This window comes from Tetrao urogallus, assembly GCF_951394365.1.
Source record: "Tetrao urogallus genome assembly, chromosome: 1".
In the NCBI taxonomy this organism is placed as follows: Eukaryota; Metazoa; Chordata; class Aves; order Galliformes; family Phasianidae; genus Tetrao; species Tetrao urogallus.
In genome coordinates, this window is record NC_136813.1 from 59996634 (window position 1) to 60014358 (window position 17725).

Consider the following 17725-nt stretch of genomic DNA (forward strand, 5'->3'; position numbering starts at 1 on the left):
TTTTACATTCAAAGAGCTGTGTTTTCTTCTCTCTTCCAAAGCTGCACAGTAAAGAGAAGGCTATTTATGAGCAGCAGTGTTTGCTGCCAACCTTCTTAAGTGTCAGTTATGCATGCTTGTTTTGACATGATCAAATATTCAACAGCACTACCAAAACCAGAGATAAATGAAATATTCATAATCATCTGAGGGAAATCTGCCAATCTTTGAGCATTTCATTTGCTACAGTTTCTTAAAATGAACAGAAGGGAACTAGACTTTTTAATGCAAAAGACACAATAGATGAAAAAGCTGGAAAATGATCATTCTCCTTCCTTTACAAAGCAGGCAAATATATATAAGGCAGTCTTCTCTGTTTCTAACATAAGGAAATTAAAAATGCTCTCAATTTATTGGTTTGAGTAACCCTTCACGAACTCCAGGAGTGTCTCATACTAAGCAGCAAATCAAATGTCAGCAGTGATGAGCTCTTTCCCCTGCCATCCTTATGGATTCTATCCTGAAAACAAGGGGGAAAAATGTAAATCTGCAGAAAATAGAAGCTTCAAGTAATCTGCTTCTCAACGTGGGCTACTCCAGAACTGATGCTTCATGGATTGATACTAAGATGAAGTGCTTTGATTGCTATTTAAGGGACACAGCCACAGGACAGTGGGTCTTACGACCTTAAAAACAAATGCCTTTTTTATTAACATCTAGGTGCTAAAAGCATTTAGTACAAAAAAGGACTGAACACTGAATATATGTACAGACCCTGTGGAAACAAGGACTAAACAGAAACATCTGCTTCAGGTCATCTTACTGTCCACTGAGCTTTGATTCTACAAAGCATTTATACTTGCATCGGGCTAAAGTGGCTAAAGTGAGGCTTAAACAAGCATCTGAGCATTCACTCAGCTGGGGCCACATAATGAGTTAATAAAAACAAACACAGAAGGAGGAAACCATAAGAACACACAAGGGACTTTATAGTTAATTATTTGAATGTCACTGTCAAGTTTAGTAACTGAAGTCCACAAGAAGGACATTTTATCAGCTGAAGTCTGGCTTCATTGGGAATTTTTGTTATTGAAATGAGAGTTGTCATCTTAACGCCTCAAGATGAAGTGAAGATATGTTTTAAATACAAAACTTAGGTCTTCGTACACTGCCCTTGAAGCATAAAAGCTATTGCTGCTAATATCAGCTCTGGCATGGGTGTAAGAAACATTATAATCCTCTTCGTTTCAGGAATTCTTTCCCTGTGCTAGCTGAAGGGCTTTTAGCAACAATTTGACTAACAAAGTGAATGCATTCACATGCACACAAATAAGCAGCTCACGGTTTCACTTTCATCATAGATGGCTCATATTTTCTCCTGATCTTCTTGCAGTGAATTTTCTAGCATCCGTATGCATGAGAAAATTAAAAGTGTATCATGCATGGCTATCATTTTGTTTTTGTAACAGTTCCATTTTAGACAGAGGGGTACATTAGATATTCAAATCCTCAGGACAGATGTCAGCAACTACCCATGGCAACTGGGGCAGCTGTTCCTTGTGAGGACAGTATAATGCCAGAAGAAATTGTGTGCCAGTGATGTGCTGTGAGAGCCCACACCAAGCAACCTAGCCCTCAAAAGGTGCTGGCTCATGCATAGTAACTAATTCACTGAATGGTCCAAAGGCATCACGACAACAAGTAAAGTATTTTGGAGCATTACTATTAGCATTACCATTACACTCAATAAAGAAAAAAAAAACAAAAAACTCTTCTGAGGTGAATTAAAGATGAAGAACCAATAGCTCTGGCTGCTCATTTAAGCAAATGCATTCTTTACAGTGATAATTCACTTTTAAAACCTGTTACTTGTACCTTTATCCTTAAGTAATCGTGGCACTGCACAGAGCTGCTATTTCTGATATCTGACATTCCACAGCACTCATCTGTCTGAAACAAATTGAAGATGTGTGGAAAACAAAATATGTGGAAAATGAAAATGGAATGGGCAGAGAGGTGTGTTTTCTACCTGGAAGATATATTCACCTGATGCAAGAAACATCGGAGTTTATGTCCAAAGTTATTTAAAATATAATTAATATTACATCAAAAAGATTATCAAAAGAGACTGTTCACTCTAAAATGTTGAGGTTGGTTGGGGTTTTATGTGTCTAGTATACCTTACCCTATTTATACAAAGTTTCTGGACAGTTTGGGGCACTGTAATAGATAGCAAGACATCCCCTTGGAGCAATCAATTTCAATTTGTCCAAACTGACAGCAGTCACAAAGAGTATTATTTTATTGTATTTGAATTCTTGTTTAAGTCCAATTCCAGTGAGCATGTTATAACCAGCCTTGGCTCACAGTCACTGACATCCCTATCACTGGGCTCAACACAAACATGTTGGCCTGAATTAGCTCAAAACCTCAATGTAACTGGCATATGATAAAGGCTTAAAGGAACCTCAAAGCTTTAAAGGCAAGATACACTACTCAGCTTCCAGCATGCCATGCAGAGTGGATAAATCCCCCTTCCTCAAGGAAAACAACTATTTTGGCCTGGCAAACTGTTGAGTCAAAGGTGACTTTGCTGAGGAGCTCATGAAAAGTGCAATGGCCCCACCATAGGGATTAACATTACAGGTTTAGAACCACGAAGGATTCCAGGTTACCACATGATATAAGCAATGAATTGCTGTTGTCTACATAGGAAATGGCTGGCATCTAGAGGAGAATTGGCTTTGGTCATAGGTCAACAAAAATATTGTTTTGAAAGACTAGAACACTGATACAGCTAATACTTTAGCTACAGCTACAAATAAATCTAAAAAAAAACAAAACAACACAGACTTACAATTGACAAGAATAATAAATGCAAGAGCCGGAGCAAATGTCAGCTGAGATTGGAAATCCTACTTATCTGGAAACAGAATGCATTGAAACCTTTTCCTCACCCTTCAGGTATGTTTGCAATTTGGTTTATGAGCTGCCCCTTTTCACTGAAAAAGCCAGTGACTGTTTGAGTGTATATAAGTATATAGATTTGTATATGTATATAAAGTTTACAAACTATAATGTACTCATGATATAAATTCATATACATATATACTTATACACTGTGTGTTATAAGGTTGGAAAACATATACCATAAGTATGACTCACTGTTCCATCCACCTTTTGAACAAAATCAACAACATTTTCTACCCTAAATATCAACACTTCCTCTCAATCTGGAGTGTGAATTCGAAAAAGAAGTGTCAGGATAACATTTTCCCACAAAAATGGAGTATGGATATTCTCCCAGATCCTTTTTTGCTTGAATACGTAAAGCTCTTAGTTGCAATTAATATTATTTTTCATGGAGACCAACACATGTGGGTGAGAACTTGTGCTTTCCTTTCCTTTGGGTTGAGAGCTGCTGCCCTTGTAGTGAAATTAGAGACTGAAATCACTCATGCATCAGCATTTCTTTGGTACATAACCAAAATTACCCCTGTGGAGAAGACAAATTTTCCATTATTTTACTGAGGAATCCCCTCCTAGTTCCCTGAAAATTTCCACTGACATATAAGATAAAGCAAGGCATCATTAAAGACATCTAGTTATGCCTTTCGTATGGAGCTATTTATATTTAAATAAGCCTAATATGTGTACTTGTACCTGGCTGTCAAACTCTGTGGATTCTGCACAGTATATAAATTCAAAGTTGTTGAGAGCCTCTCCTCTTGCCGGCATCTTTAAAAATGCAGCATTTATTGTGGAACTGGTATGAAAGCATCCTCCTCCATACTTATGACAGACTTTTTTTGTGATCCTGCCTCTCTACTCTGTACTGGTAAGACTTCACCTGGAGTACTGCATCCAAATATGGAGTCCTCAATACAGGAGAGACATGGACAAGCTGGAGTGCATCCAGAGGAGGGACATAAAAATGATCCAAGGGATGGATCATTCTCTTAGCTGAGAGAGTTGAGAAAGCTCAGCTTGGAGAAGAGAAGGCTCTGGGGAGACCTGACAGTGGCATTTCAGTATCTGAAGTGGAGGCTATAAGAAAGAACAGGATAGGCTCTTTAGCAGAGTCTGTTGTGATAGGACAAAGGGAAATGGTATCAGACTTAAAAGAGGAGAGATTTAGACTAAGGTGATGAGGCATTGGAACAGGTTGCCCATAGAGGTGGTGGTGGATGCCCAGTCCATGGAGACACTCAAAGTCAGGCTGGACAGGGCTTTGAGCAACCTGATCTAGCTGCAGGTGTCTCTGTTCATTGCAAAGGAGTTGGACTAAATGATCTGTAAGTGCCCCTTATGAACACATCTGATTATGTACCCAGAATCACGTATCTGGTGTTAGATCTCTCTTGCACTCCCCCTGATATGCCAGCAAGGAGAAATTGGCTTATGAGTTATACCCAGCCTGGGTGCTTACAAGCATTTACCTTTGCCCATAGAAAATGAAGATAAGCTCCTTTTCTATAGCTTGTATGTCACAGGCAATTCTTTGTAAATTGTGTATCACTATAAGACTTCCCATTAAGAAACCTATATTTAAGCTGTTGTGAAGTTTACTATTTGTTTTAGATTATCAAAAAGGCAAGATGAGTGTAAACAAACTATTACAAACTGAAACAAATTATTACAAATTTATGAGTTCATTCCTGTAAGGCAGTCTTTGACAGTGCAGAAATTTGTGCTTGTTGAAAACTATGATTAAACACAAAATAATCCAGGGTTAAACAAGACTAAAGCTCTTGCTAAATATTCTCTAATCCTCTCCCCAAGTCGTCTACCATTAGATGGGTGAGGAGGGCAGAATGTCTCCAGAACGTGGTGTGCATGCAGATATGTAATGGTCGTTGCAGCCTATCAGGCAAGAACATGAACGTCAGGATGAGGAGGCATTTGCTTTTTAAAAAAGCCAGGGTTTCATGGTACATTATAAGTACTTCACTACACCTAGTCAGCATATTTGAGCTGATGATATATCCAGATATGGTAGAATCATATGCAGAGAGATGAAACCAAACACACAATGCAGTGAGAGCAACGCAGTATTTGAAGGCTGACATATACCGAAAATACCCTAATATCTAAAAGGAGATGGGAGGCAAATGGATGAGGTTAGGCTCTTCTCAGTGGTGTGTAGCAATAGGACAAGGAGCAATGGCCTAAAACTTGAACAGGAAGTTCCATACAAACATGCAGAGAACTTTATGCTAAGAGTTACATTATACTGCAACAGGTTGCTCAGAGGGGTTGTGGAGTCTCCTTCTGTGGAGATATTCAAGACCTGCCTGGATGTCTACTTGTGCAAACTACGGTAGGGAACCTGCTTTAGCAGGGGGGTCTTGTGGTCTCTTCCAAGCCCTCCATGAAGAAATTCCTACAAATAAACTAGTTATTTGTACCTGCCATGTTCAGAAACCATATCTCCAATGGCTACTCCAAATACTCAAAGTATATGAGGTACTTTGAGTGTTTTTTTACACCTACCTAAAATAAATACATTTATTAATTAAATAAAAATATTTTTTTTATATCCAGACAAGATAATAAAAAGTTCTACTGCAGTGAGATATTTATAAGACTGGTACAAAGATCTAACATTTTTTCAGTAGTAGAGTTTATACATGGGAAAAATATTCATGCCCATTCTTAACAGTTCTCCTTGAAATGGGCACCTCATAGGGACTCAAGAACTTGTTTTACATAACAACTAAAATCAATTAAACCAGGTTACCCATCAGAATGTAAATGAGTACAGTTCAATTTAACCAACTTTTGGCCAACCCATGTTGTCAGTTCTGACCTGAAACACTAATCTGCAAAGTGACTGAAGTCCTCGTGTAGTGAGAGCAAGAATAAAAATTATAAGGAAAATAAATTCTGTCTCCTGGTTTCTGTGCCAAAGATGCTGGGAAAATTGCATTAATTCTTTGTGACGTATGTTACTTTATACTGAAGAGGCACTCCTGACTTAATATTTAGCTTCATTGTCTATATATACTTATTTGTGCCTAGAATGACTTTTTTTCACGTGTACATTGTTGATAACATGGAAAATAATTAACTCTCCTCTGAAGGCAAGAGCCAGAATTATCTCATCTTGTAGCGCATAATGAAGTGGGCAGAAAAATACCTTTCTTTCCTCTCATGATATTTTTGTGTAACTATGTTGAACATGAGATTATACAGATATTAACCTATGAAAACCAGACAATTTTTTAAAATCCCCATAGCACGGAGCATTCATCTGAGAAGAGTACGTCTCCAGAATATTTGCAACTGACTTTGCAACTGGATCTCACTGTTCTTCACTGAAAAAGAATTCACCAAACTTGCTTTAAGGCAGGTCAGTGATTTCTATTGAGACACCAGCATCATTCAGGGAAAAAGTAGCAGTTTTAATAGCAGTAATAGCACTAGAGACCTGCTGGCATTTCTGTGGGAGAGTCACGCATTTGAACAAAGCTATGAGTTGTATTAAGTTCACCATTCTTAAATAAATTCTTGACATCTCTCTGCAGAAAGAGCACAGTACAGATAGCGCTGGAGCACAGTTGTAAAGTACACTGGCAATGAGCTGTGGTGCTGATATGCAAAAGAGCTATATGACATGTCAAAACTGGAATTTGCAACTTTGTAAGAATTGACTAGCTGGCAAACTCTGTTTCAATAATATCTCTGGCCTGTAATTACATGGAAAGTAAAAAGCAGGAAAGATGGCAACAGCCACTTACATACTGGCTTTGATACCGCTCATGCTTTTGAATCTTGACAGTTCCAAGTTCTCTGAGCTTGTGAATTAGCCTTATTATGACATAGAATCTCAGTAAGAAAAGAATAAAGTAACCACTTATAAATTAGCTGGAGTAACTCTCTGGGGAAATTTAGTTCTAAGTGGTTTTTCTTCATCTCAAATTTGTTTCCAATTTGTAGAAAGGGATGAAGGCGGCAGACATACTTCTATGTTGTTATCAGTCCTCTGCAGGTAGCACTTTGATAAGATTTCTAGAAGTAGCTCAGATCTGTGGGTTATATGGTTACAAGAAGAACAGCACAGCATCGGCAGCAACTAAAACCAGCCAACACAAATTCCAAATCTTGTATCCAAATAAAAAAATTTTTACCACATTGTAATGGTTCATTTGAGCAATCTGCCATGCATTCTCACCTAGCCTGAGGGAACTGACATAAAGGCACAGTAGTAGACTTCTGTGAATTAAAATCAGATGATGGCTTTTCTTTGGCATGTTTGAGTATTTCCATGTAGTGGTTAAAGCCCTGTAGGAGTGCAGTGGTGGTTCAGCAGACAGCAAATTGATCTTTTGTCAGTGAAACTACTGACTTTGAAACTAAGAATGTATCAGCTCAGAAGAAAAAAACACCAAATTTAGGGGTTAAAAATACAGTTCTGCTAGAGTTTGTCAGTTGGCAAACATGAACAATTAGCTGTACCAAAATGTACACATGAGTTTGGATGGAATGTTATCAGCATAGGTAACTGAGCATGATGAGGAAGGAGAGAAAAGGAGACAAAAGGAGAATATGGGAAAGGACAGGAAAAGGAGGGGTAGGGAAAGAAGGGAAAAAGGAGGGGAAAAAACTGATGAATCTTATCATCAAAGACTATGCTCATGGTAATGCCTGAATTTCTTTACACAACAGAGCTTACTGAATAGCCTGGACAGAAGGGTTATCAGCATACCACAGTTCTTAAAAACCTCAACTTCTTCATAGTACCTGTTTTAGCTTAATGACCTTGTTTTTCCTCTTCTATTTCATACCAGTATTTCTTTACATGTGCAACTATGACACAAGCATCAGAATAAAGGACAAAAAATAAAAATGCAGATGTAGCACTACAACTGTAAATTATGATGTTTGAGCAATGGTATATATGGATTTTTTTTAAAATTATTATTTCATCTGTCCTTGAAAAGTTCTGTAGCTCTGGTCAAATTAGTTATCCTTCTTTTTTCTTTTTTCTTTTTTTTGCCTTTTCTTCTTCTCTACCTCTTCTATCTCTCTGCAATTTTTAAATTCATACAGTGATACAATAAAACTGGGAATTCTTCTCTGAATCCCTTTCCTACTATTTCCCAGTGTTCTATTTATCCTTTTGATTTACCTGAGCACATAAATGATCTTTTTATAAAGTTGCTCAAACTGATTCCTTCAAAGTGATAACTGAGATCGCTTCATTATTTGCGTATGTATGTGTATGCACATACATTATAAATGTTTCATTGCAGGTGCTGTTGTCCACCTGCTGCCCTTCTGGGCTTACAAACTCTGTTCTCCCCTCTAGTGGCACAGTAGGTGTAGTTGTTCATTCCACTGTTGATCTACGACACTATTTCCCAATCTTCTTGCTCTCCTTGTTCCTAGATTTCCTGCTTCAGACAGTCATTGCTACTGCCCAGCCAACCCAAGCTGGCCCTGCTTACTTTCCTAATCAACTGCACTCACTTCCCAGCTGATAATTTCCATGGATATTTACTGCAACATGTTTGGTTTCATGCATTCTGATGAGTGCTGTAACAGAACTACAAGGAATGCCAAGTTCTGGGGCTGGAGATCCTGCACAGGGTAAATGATCAGATCTTTGTTTCACTCTCTCAGTCTGTAAATTAGCACTATTTCCAATAGCAAAATGTGTCCTTTATCTTGTAAGGATGAGGCTGGTACTAGGACATATTCTTTTATAGCCCAATTTACTTAAGGTATATTATTCTTGCCTTCGTTTCATAACCACAACATCCAGGAAAAGCAACACACCTGTATTTGTACCAAGATAAAAGCTAGTCCAGTAATGATTCTCTACCAACCCAATGCCTCTTCAAATCAGTATTTGTTAAATATGGATCGAACGAATTCAGCTCGCTTGTGCGCAACAGTCGCATTTCTCAGTTTTATGGCAGAAGAATCCTTAAGAATGCAACGAGTAAGTAGGGATGGATAAAATCAGAGCCAGTATGAAGTCCAGTGTGAATTTTATCACCTCAGTGAGAGAATGATGATTTAGCCTTATAAAACTCCACAACTCTTCTATAAAGACAGAAAGTAATTGAGCAATACCTGAACCTCCCCAAGGAAAGGTCAAAGTAAAAAAGAGTGCTGAGTTAACAAGATGATTCAGCAAGCTGGAATCGTATTTCTTTTAACTTGACATTTAGATTGAATTACAATCTTGATCTTCCTCAGCAAGCAATGGAGCTCAAAGCAAATCCATTTAGTTTTACAGTGAGAAAATCCAAAATGCACCAGGTTGATATGACTAAGCACCTACTGAGCCTTGACCGTGTTGGAGAACGGAAGCATGAGCAGGGCAGAAAAGGTTTTTCAGTATTGGAAAGAGAAACAAAACATGCAAAAAGAAAAGGCTCCCAGACGTCCCATGCAATTAATAAAAGGCCAAGGTGAGACTGCCAACCACAGTTACAAATTGCCTTCATAAAAGGTTTAAAGATTGATGCAGAAAGACCATGTTGAAAAGATGTGAAAGTCAATTCTTTTAACTTGACATTTAGACTGAACAACTATCTTGAACTTGCTCAGCAACTGAAAGAAAAGTACCAGATAAGGCCTTTAAAGGCTTTCAGTTAGTGCGTGCAGGCCATACAAATGGAGTGCAGAGCAGTATTCAGCTGAATTAGTGGGATGAACTTTTCCCAAGATGGGTGTTTTTAAAGGCCCATCTCCTACCTATCCGTACTCTAAGGCAGAGCAGAGAGGATTGCTGTTGGTCTTCAATTAGGAATACATATGATCAGAAAATTTTGGCAATACTCATTTCACATTCTGTATGAGGCAGTGGCTTGTGTGTAGTGTTTTACAGCTTATAACCAAGCTTTAATCATGTTCAATGGAATTGTAAACAGGAATAAAAAATACTTCAAAATTTGCAGGGGAAGGAAAGCTCCATTCATCATAGGAATATTTGTTTTGTTGTTAATTTAGGTGCACAATATTTATCATTTTCTTCCTTATCTATTTCTGTGCAGGTTGGTTTCTTTCACATTTTGTATTTCATCTCTAATAGGCCAGAAAGAAGTAGCAAGAGATCACCCTAATGGGAATCTTTCTTTTCACTTGTTGGGGTCAAGTGCAGCAGAGGTGTTACACTACCAGATAAAATGGATGTTATAGCCTCCTTGAAACTGCAATATTGCATCTCTTCTGTCTCTTATGTGATGAGAAAAAAACCAGCTCAATATTATTAAGATCTCCTTAGGTGTTTACCCTACATGCCTTTTTATTATCTGAGAAGCAGTTTAGTTGACAGATCTCCCATTTGAATTTAGATTACCACTCATAAGTACAAAAGAATGTTTGGAATAGACCCTAAAGGCAGTCCTATCACACACACAGCTGTGATTAATCTAACTGCTTAGCAGATGTCAGTTGTGCTATTGAAAGTCAAACAATTACCATTCATTGTAAATTAGGATGACTCTACCTAAATCCAGAGGCAGTTGTTCATTGTTTAAGATGCATGCAGTGCAGACTTTTATAAAGGATAACCAGGGAGAAGCCTCAGACTCCTAAATCTTAAAAATTGGAACTAAGTATTCTTTTTCACTTTTTAATCATCTTAGTATAAGAAATTGGTTAAATAATAACAGAAAGTAGTTAAGTTATCGTGAAAACTATAAAATAGAAAAGTTGGGGAGCCAACGGATTAAGCATCATCACCTTGAAAATAACTTGAGAAACACAGCAATAAACTTTATGAACATTTCTTTGAAGGCAACATGGGTTACTTATGATCATACCTTTTTCCTTCTTAGCCTTTATCTCTGCGAAGGGATTTTGATTTACTGCCTAAGGATTCCTGAGATTTTTAATCTGAAGATCTCTGTTATCAAGTAGCTGAAGAGTTCACATGACAACTGCACTGTTAATGAACTGAAATTCAAATGAATCATGTGCCTGGAGCAAAATGATGTAAAACTCTGTGGTGTGATGGATTAGTACCATTTCTCCTGGGAAGGTCTGGACAAGTGCTTCTTCACTGAAGGAGGCTCCCTGTAAAACTGAAGTGTCAGGTGCAAACAGTAAAGTGCCTTAACAAACTCTCTTTTATTCCAAAAGAACCAGATGTTTTGAAGAGCCATATGTTAGTACTTAATTAAATAAAAAACCAACAACAAAAAAAACCTTGAAAGTCTCTAAATATTTCACAGAGGCTGCTTTCACTCTGCTGGAAGCTGCTCCCCTGTTGGGGTGCTGCATGATCTCCCCTAGACCTGCTCAGCCTGCTGCCAAGTCTCAGGACTCACACTTCCTTTCTCCCATTCCAGCCCGGCCTCTCTACTTTATCCCTCTGCCATGCATGCATGCAATAAAGGTTAACTTTCAGCCCAAAGATTGCCTTCATTCACTGCCTTGTAAACCCCAGACAATCTCTTCCTCCCTGCTCCACACAGCTCATCCAGGTGGTAAACGAGGAAAAAGTTCTAATCTTGCTGCTTAAGCATCAGTGTCAGGCCACACAAAACTATGTTTGTACTTAATCTGACTGAGTGATGCTCTGTATCAAGACCTATAGGATTCTATCAAGGTTAATAATTAAAGGCTCTTAGACTGTTGCCAATCTATTTGCGTTGATACAGACAAGTAAAATGCTGCCTGCTATATGTTTTGCATGTTTAAATTCTTATGGGCTCTATTTTTGCCATCATTTTTCACTTTTGACAGTGGCCTTCACTTAACAGATGGCCGACTGAAATGAGTAGAGCCTGTGACCCAGTAAAATACTAGTAAATTGAGGTATGACCCCAGTTTTAATCTAATGGAACACTGCAAGCAATTCCCACTGACCCACTATGAGGCATGGCCAAGTATTATGGCCTTTTCCCACCTCTTTTAGCTTAGTTGCAAGAAGTCATACCTTTCCAAAATGCTGTCTCAACAAATAAGTGTTCCAGATAACCCAGCAACAATTTAATAAAGGGGAAGAGTTCCATAAAAGAGCCTGGGTTTTCATTTTAAAAACAGAAGAGAAAACAAGCTTTGACCAAAAAAAAAAAAAAAAGTATCAATACTGATTTAAATTGGCAGTATGAACATGAAAAAGAGAGTATCACTGGAACATGTGAAATTTAGCATAATTTTTCAACATTTCTTCACCATACTCATGAGATTCAGCAAACTGAATAGTTATCTTTGCACGTTTGTTCTTGCTAAACAAGAGCAATGAGCAACTACATGAATGTGAGAGCTGCACGTTTATTACCATATCAAATCATGTATACCAAACAAGGTGGTGAAATAGGAGAATGTGAAAAAAGTTTAGGTAGAACCACAGAAAATCCCTTGGCTCTTCTGTAACAATAGAATAGAAGTGCTTCACTTGCAGAGGTGAACTATAGATCAGCTAAGCTCAAAGTTATTTCTAGTGTGACATTTTTGCACTGGGAACCTGATTCACTAAGATGCAAACATTCTATGGGAAAACACAGATTTGAGTCACTTCTCTGGAACTCATGTTTCCCTGGACTTCTCTCTTGTTCCTTGACAGTATGACAGAGATCTAAAATGTCCGCTCTTTTAGCGCCTAGTTACCTCATAGAGCGATGTTGCTCAAGACTGGAGATCTCAAAAGCACTTTAGCTCATCAGCTCCAAGGATTATCAGGCTCTTTTTTCCACATTGTTTAGGCTAACCAACTTCTGTGCACAGGCACCAGGACCTCGCGTGGTTTCAGGGTCAAGAGGATGCTATTTTGTATTATAACAGCTAAATCTTCCAGTGGGGGATTATGTCAAAATAAAATACTACTTGCTTCCTGATCTGTGGAAAATAATGTGGTTTAGACTTTGTTTCAAGAAAAGAAATCATCATCAAAAATCTCAAACTGGGAAAAGACCAGAAAGTCTGTTTCCCAGCCAGCTCTATTTAAAACAGTATTCACAATTGTCTAAAGTCAAGGAAGAAAGCCAGAAACTTACAGATTCCTGTGCACACATGGAACTCCTTTCATACAAAAAGCTGCTTTTAGGGAAGAAATAAAAATTCAAGTTTTTCCTAACTCACATACTAAAATTAAAATCAAATGTCAGTGGAGAAGGAAGTCACGGATTGCGCACATAATTTTAGCAGCGTGAATAACTATGTCTGTATCACTAAATAAATTCACTGCATGAAGTGGATCAAGCTCTAATCATTTATCCTGCCCAAGCGTTAGCATGCTTGGCTCCCTAGCACAGATTTGCCTCAGTATCTCTATGACAATACCTTCAGACAATTTATGTAAGACAGAAAGCACCAGTGACAACTCCCAGTAGATGGTATAGACAAGATTGCACCAAGTTTGGCTCCCTCATTTCTATCTAGCTCTCTGCCTTGTGACATAGACTTATACTTACCAACACCTCCGCTATAAAATCAGTGTATAGCAAGACCCTTAATTCCATGCTATAGGAGCTCTCTACCATGCTGGAAGGAAGCCCTGGTGGTTTTTTTCAAATACTTTTATTTGGACAAATAAATAGAATATGGACTACCGTGTTTGAGGGCCACTGCACAAAGTCTAGTGGATGGGCTAAGCCAAACACAGTGTGGTATGGACATAGGCACCATTTACTTCAAGACCAAGGAAGGTCCCTGACCACGTAAAAACATTTCAAAATTGAGCATGCATTGGAGCATGAGTGCTCCTATGTGCAGAGTCCACACAAGCAAGGATAAAATTGTACCGCTTCTAGAGTATGATTTGAGGGAGTGCTTAGCCTACCCTGCATAAATGCAATGTATGAAAAGACATACTGCAAGGTCATCATAACCTCAGATCACTTCCAAAGTGTTGTACTTATTCTCGTTTAACCTGTTATATTTATATTATACCAAGTTTGCCTCAGAAGATGAAATGCAGGTTTCATAGAGGAAGCATAAACGTATCTTTTAAGTCTAAGTCTTTAGTTGTGGACAGTATTCACCATAAAGAAACATAGGACATAGTAGGTAAAAAAAAACTTAGAATACGAGTATGATCTCATAATTTTATGCAGTTTAATAAATGTGTACTTGTAAGATAATAAAAGCCTGACAGCCCTACTGCATTTCTCAGGCAATAAACGGGTTGAATCCATTTTATGCAGAAGTTTGCATGTGCACACGTGCAAACACTTCAACTGAGCTAACAAAAACATTCTACTTATCTGGTAAGATTAGAAATTAATGTGTCTATGAAATAAAATTGGCTCTTTATTTACCTTGTTTAACTTTTTGTTTTTTACAGGATTTTCTTTCTGTAAGCACATATTGATCATTCACATTCATTTCTGTAATGTGGACTTGCCATTTTCATACTGGCATAGTTCTTTACTATGTGATTAAGTTCTTAGATAAAATTTCCATCTACTACTGCCACTGCAAGCTGCCTCAGTGGCTTTACCTTGAGCCCTCAGGATTTTCAGCAGTGAAAGAGGGGCTAAAACAGGGAACTAATGAATGGTGATAGCTATTATGAAAGTCTTCTGCCATATTCTGGACAAACAGTTCACAGCACTATGTGTAAGATAATCTATTTTGTTCTATGTCTTTTACCAGGGACTCTGCCCAACAGTGAAATTTTGTCCAGTTACAGGAGAGAAAACAAGAGTGACTCAGTTCTTAGTGCTGAAACATGAAAAATTGCTCCCTATGAAAGAAGGGAGTGGTTATGGAAACAACCAGAAAAAAAAATCAGAAAGAAAAGCAATTGATATACTGAAATGTTTATGTTCATCTAAGACCATTTACAGTTTGTAAAGCCTTAATCTTAAAACAAACGAACAAAAAACAACCCCAATATATTCAACATAATCCCCTCTCAAGGAAGAATGACAAGAACAATGATTTTCTGACTTTTTTTCTTCTTTTATAATAAAAGTCCATGACTCTTTTATTAATAATTTGCAAAGTAGAAAGAAAGTAGTTGCCTCTGGCACTGCCTTCTCTACCTGTTTCTGAGAAATTTCACCATGGCAGAAGTTAAGAAGACTTGAACACAACCATATCTTCAGAAAACAGAACACTTACATAGACTACATGGAGTCAAGTGGATTTCAGTACTCCTTTTTCTCAAAGAAAATAATTTTTAAAAGAATATCAGCTGCCATGTTTTTCTACTTGACTAATTAGCTAGATGCAATGAAGATATATTATTACATAGGAATGTCAATCACTCTTATGATTAGAATCCTGTTCTTAGTCCCAAAATCCTAAAACCAATCCATAAGAAGGCATGTTCTGGGTGTTGTTATTGCAGAATCAAAAATGGTGCGTTACCATCTGTGTGCTTTAGCTGTGCAGTGGGCAAAGGTCATACAACTGCTCAATAAGATGATGCATGCCTATTAAAGAATATACAGCACTTTTACAGACATTTATTTTGAGAATTTTATTGCTGATTTTGACTATAAGATACACAACTAAATTACATTGTAACATTTGATAACCTGGCAGATGTCTCATTATATTTTGCTAAGATTTATCACATCTCTCTTAGCCTAACATGAGATTTATATTTCAATTAAGTTCCCATAACTTCCTAATGATGCAAAAGAATACACCTATCCATTCAAACGCTAGCTGAATAGTTTTTTTGCTTGTGAATTATACGTAGTTGTGATACTTTTACAGCAAACCTCAAGATGGAAACGCCAAGAATTTCTTCCTCTATAATACTAGAAGACTGGAGAGAAAGTGCACATGAAGGCCAAAAGGGAAGAAACAACAATTATGAATACAGAGTAATAAATAAACTGATAAGATTATCTAAAGAGAATAATCATCTGTCTCAGCATAGATGCAGTTATGATCAAATACACTTGCAACTATCTCAAGCCACAAATGTACCAAATCACATTTGAAAAAGATGAGCTATGGGTACAAAGGGACTAGATCTACATCATCTTCACCTGAATTACATTTCTTGGATCTTGTTTGTTTCATTAAATAACTGGAAAGATTTTGAGCTTTGCTTCTAAAAGGCCTATGACTACCAGTCTGTTTTTATCTGGGGCTTTTAGAAGACAGAGATAATGGTACATAATTGCTTTACCAGTTTTTTCAGTGTAAGTCATAACTTCAGTGCCAACAACAATAAAGTTTCAGAAAATTGAGTTTCCCTATAAATAGACATATGAAGCATATGAAGGAATGATGGAACAATTATTGCTTTTCCATCCTACTCTTTGTATAATGTGAAGATAATTTATTTTCAGTTGAAATCACTGAGCATTCTGTCCTAATGCATTGTCTTCCTACAAATAATCATTTTCAAATGAGATTCAGAAATGGAAGGGAAATTTAAATTAGACGCTAGGAGGAAATTATTTACCCAGAGTGCAGTGAGACACTGGAACAAATGGCCCAGAGAAGCTGTGGTGCCCCTGGCACACAAGGCCAGGTTGAATGGGCCCTGGGCAGCCTGAGCTGGTGGGGGGCATCTCTGAAGAGATGAAGATTGGAACAAGGTGGACTTTAAGATCTCTTCCAACCCAAGTCTCTCTATTATTCTAAGGTAAGAGCAATCTTTCTGCTTTGTAAAGCAGTCTTTTCCTGACTACCTTAATGAATGATGCAAAAAATTGCTCTTACAGATAATTTCAGCTGTTCCAAATAGTAGACATAAAACAGGATTAACGAATCTGAAGTCGTAAAATCCACACTTCCCCTTTTTCTTTTTCCCAGAATTTCTCTGTGGGCATAGGAGATTTCAAAATCATTACAGTTATTTTTTATTAAATGATTTTTAGAAATATACTGGAGTGGAAATCTCACTACACAGAAATTTAAATTAGTTTCTTCAGATTTATAATTAAGTCACAGTTTCACTCTGGGAGCATTACTCTGTGAAAGAGAGACCTGAGATTTTTCCTCCACTAAATTTTGTAACTTGAAGTCCAGAAAGAGTAAGAGAGAGAGAAGATCAGGTGGAGGGACTCCAAAAGGTCAGCAGATGGGATAAAATGAGGTTACCCAATCCTCCTATGAAACCTGCAAGTCAGAAATTATGTTGAATTTTTCAAAAAAAAAAACAGGCTGTTTCAAAAGAAAAAAAATTGCTGTAGAGGAAATAGGTTCATTTCACTACTTGAATCTACATTTTGATTTCTGAAGAATTAAATATGAGTAGATGAACCATGAGATGGAGGACAAGGTATACTGATAAAGCAAGTTCCTTCCTCCTCTGAATTAGTCTTAATTTTTTCACTGTTCTTTATTTTCTTTTGTGTTTACAAAAAGGGAACTTTTTCACAGTGTAAAATGTGAAAAAAATGCAGAAATGAGGTAATGACATGTAAGAATGTAATAAGTGTTTACATGTAAGTAAAAGTGAATGTAAGTGAAAAGAGAACAAAACCATGCAGCAGGGCTATCAGGTCAGATCACAAAACCATCTGCTCCAAAACTCCATCTTTACTGCTTCTCTGTTAAAAGGTGAGTGGGGGAAGATCAAATATGCTTCAAAATCAAAACAGATTAAACAATACAGATTTCAGAAAATCAGCCAAAATCAAATTGAAAAACACAGTGGGTGTTCCTTGTTTCACTTAGCTCCAAAATTGGATGGTATGACCACTGGCCCTTCACCCATTTTAACACACGGACTGCTACCCTGAGCATGCTCAGAGATACATTACACTTAGTATTTAAGTCTTTGTGCTCTGCTTAGAATCCTTTTTGTTGTTCTCAATGTCCTAGCTACATTCTATAAAGACCATCTGAGCTTTGCTCAGGCACAGTTTTTGAT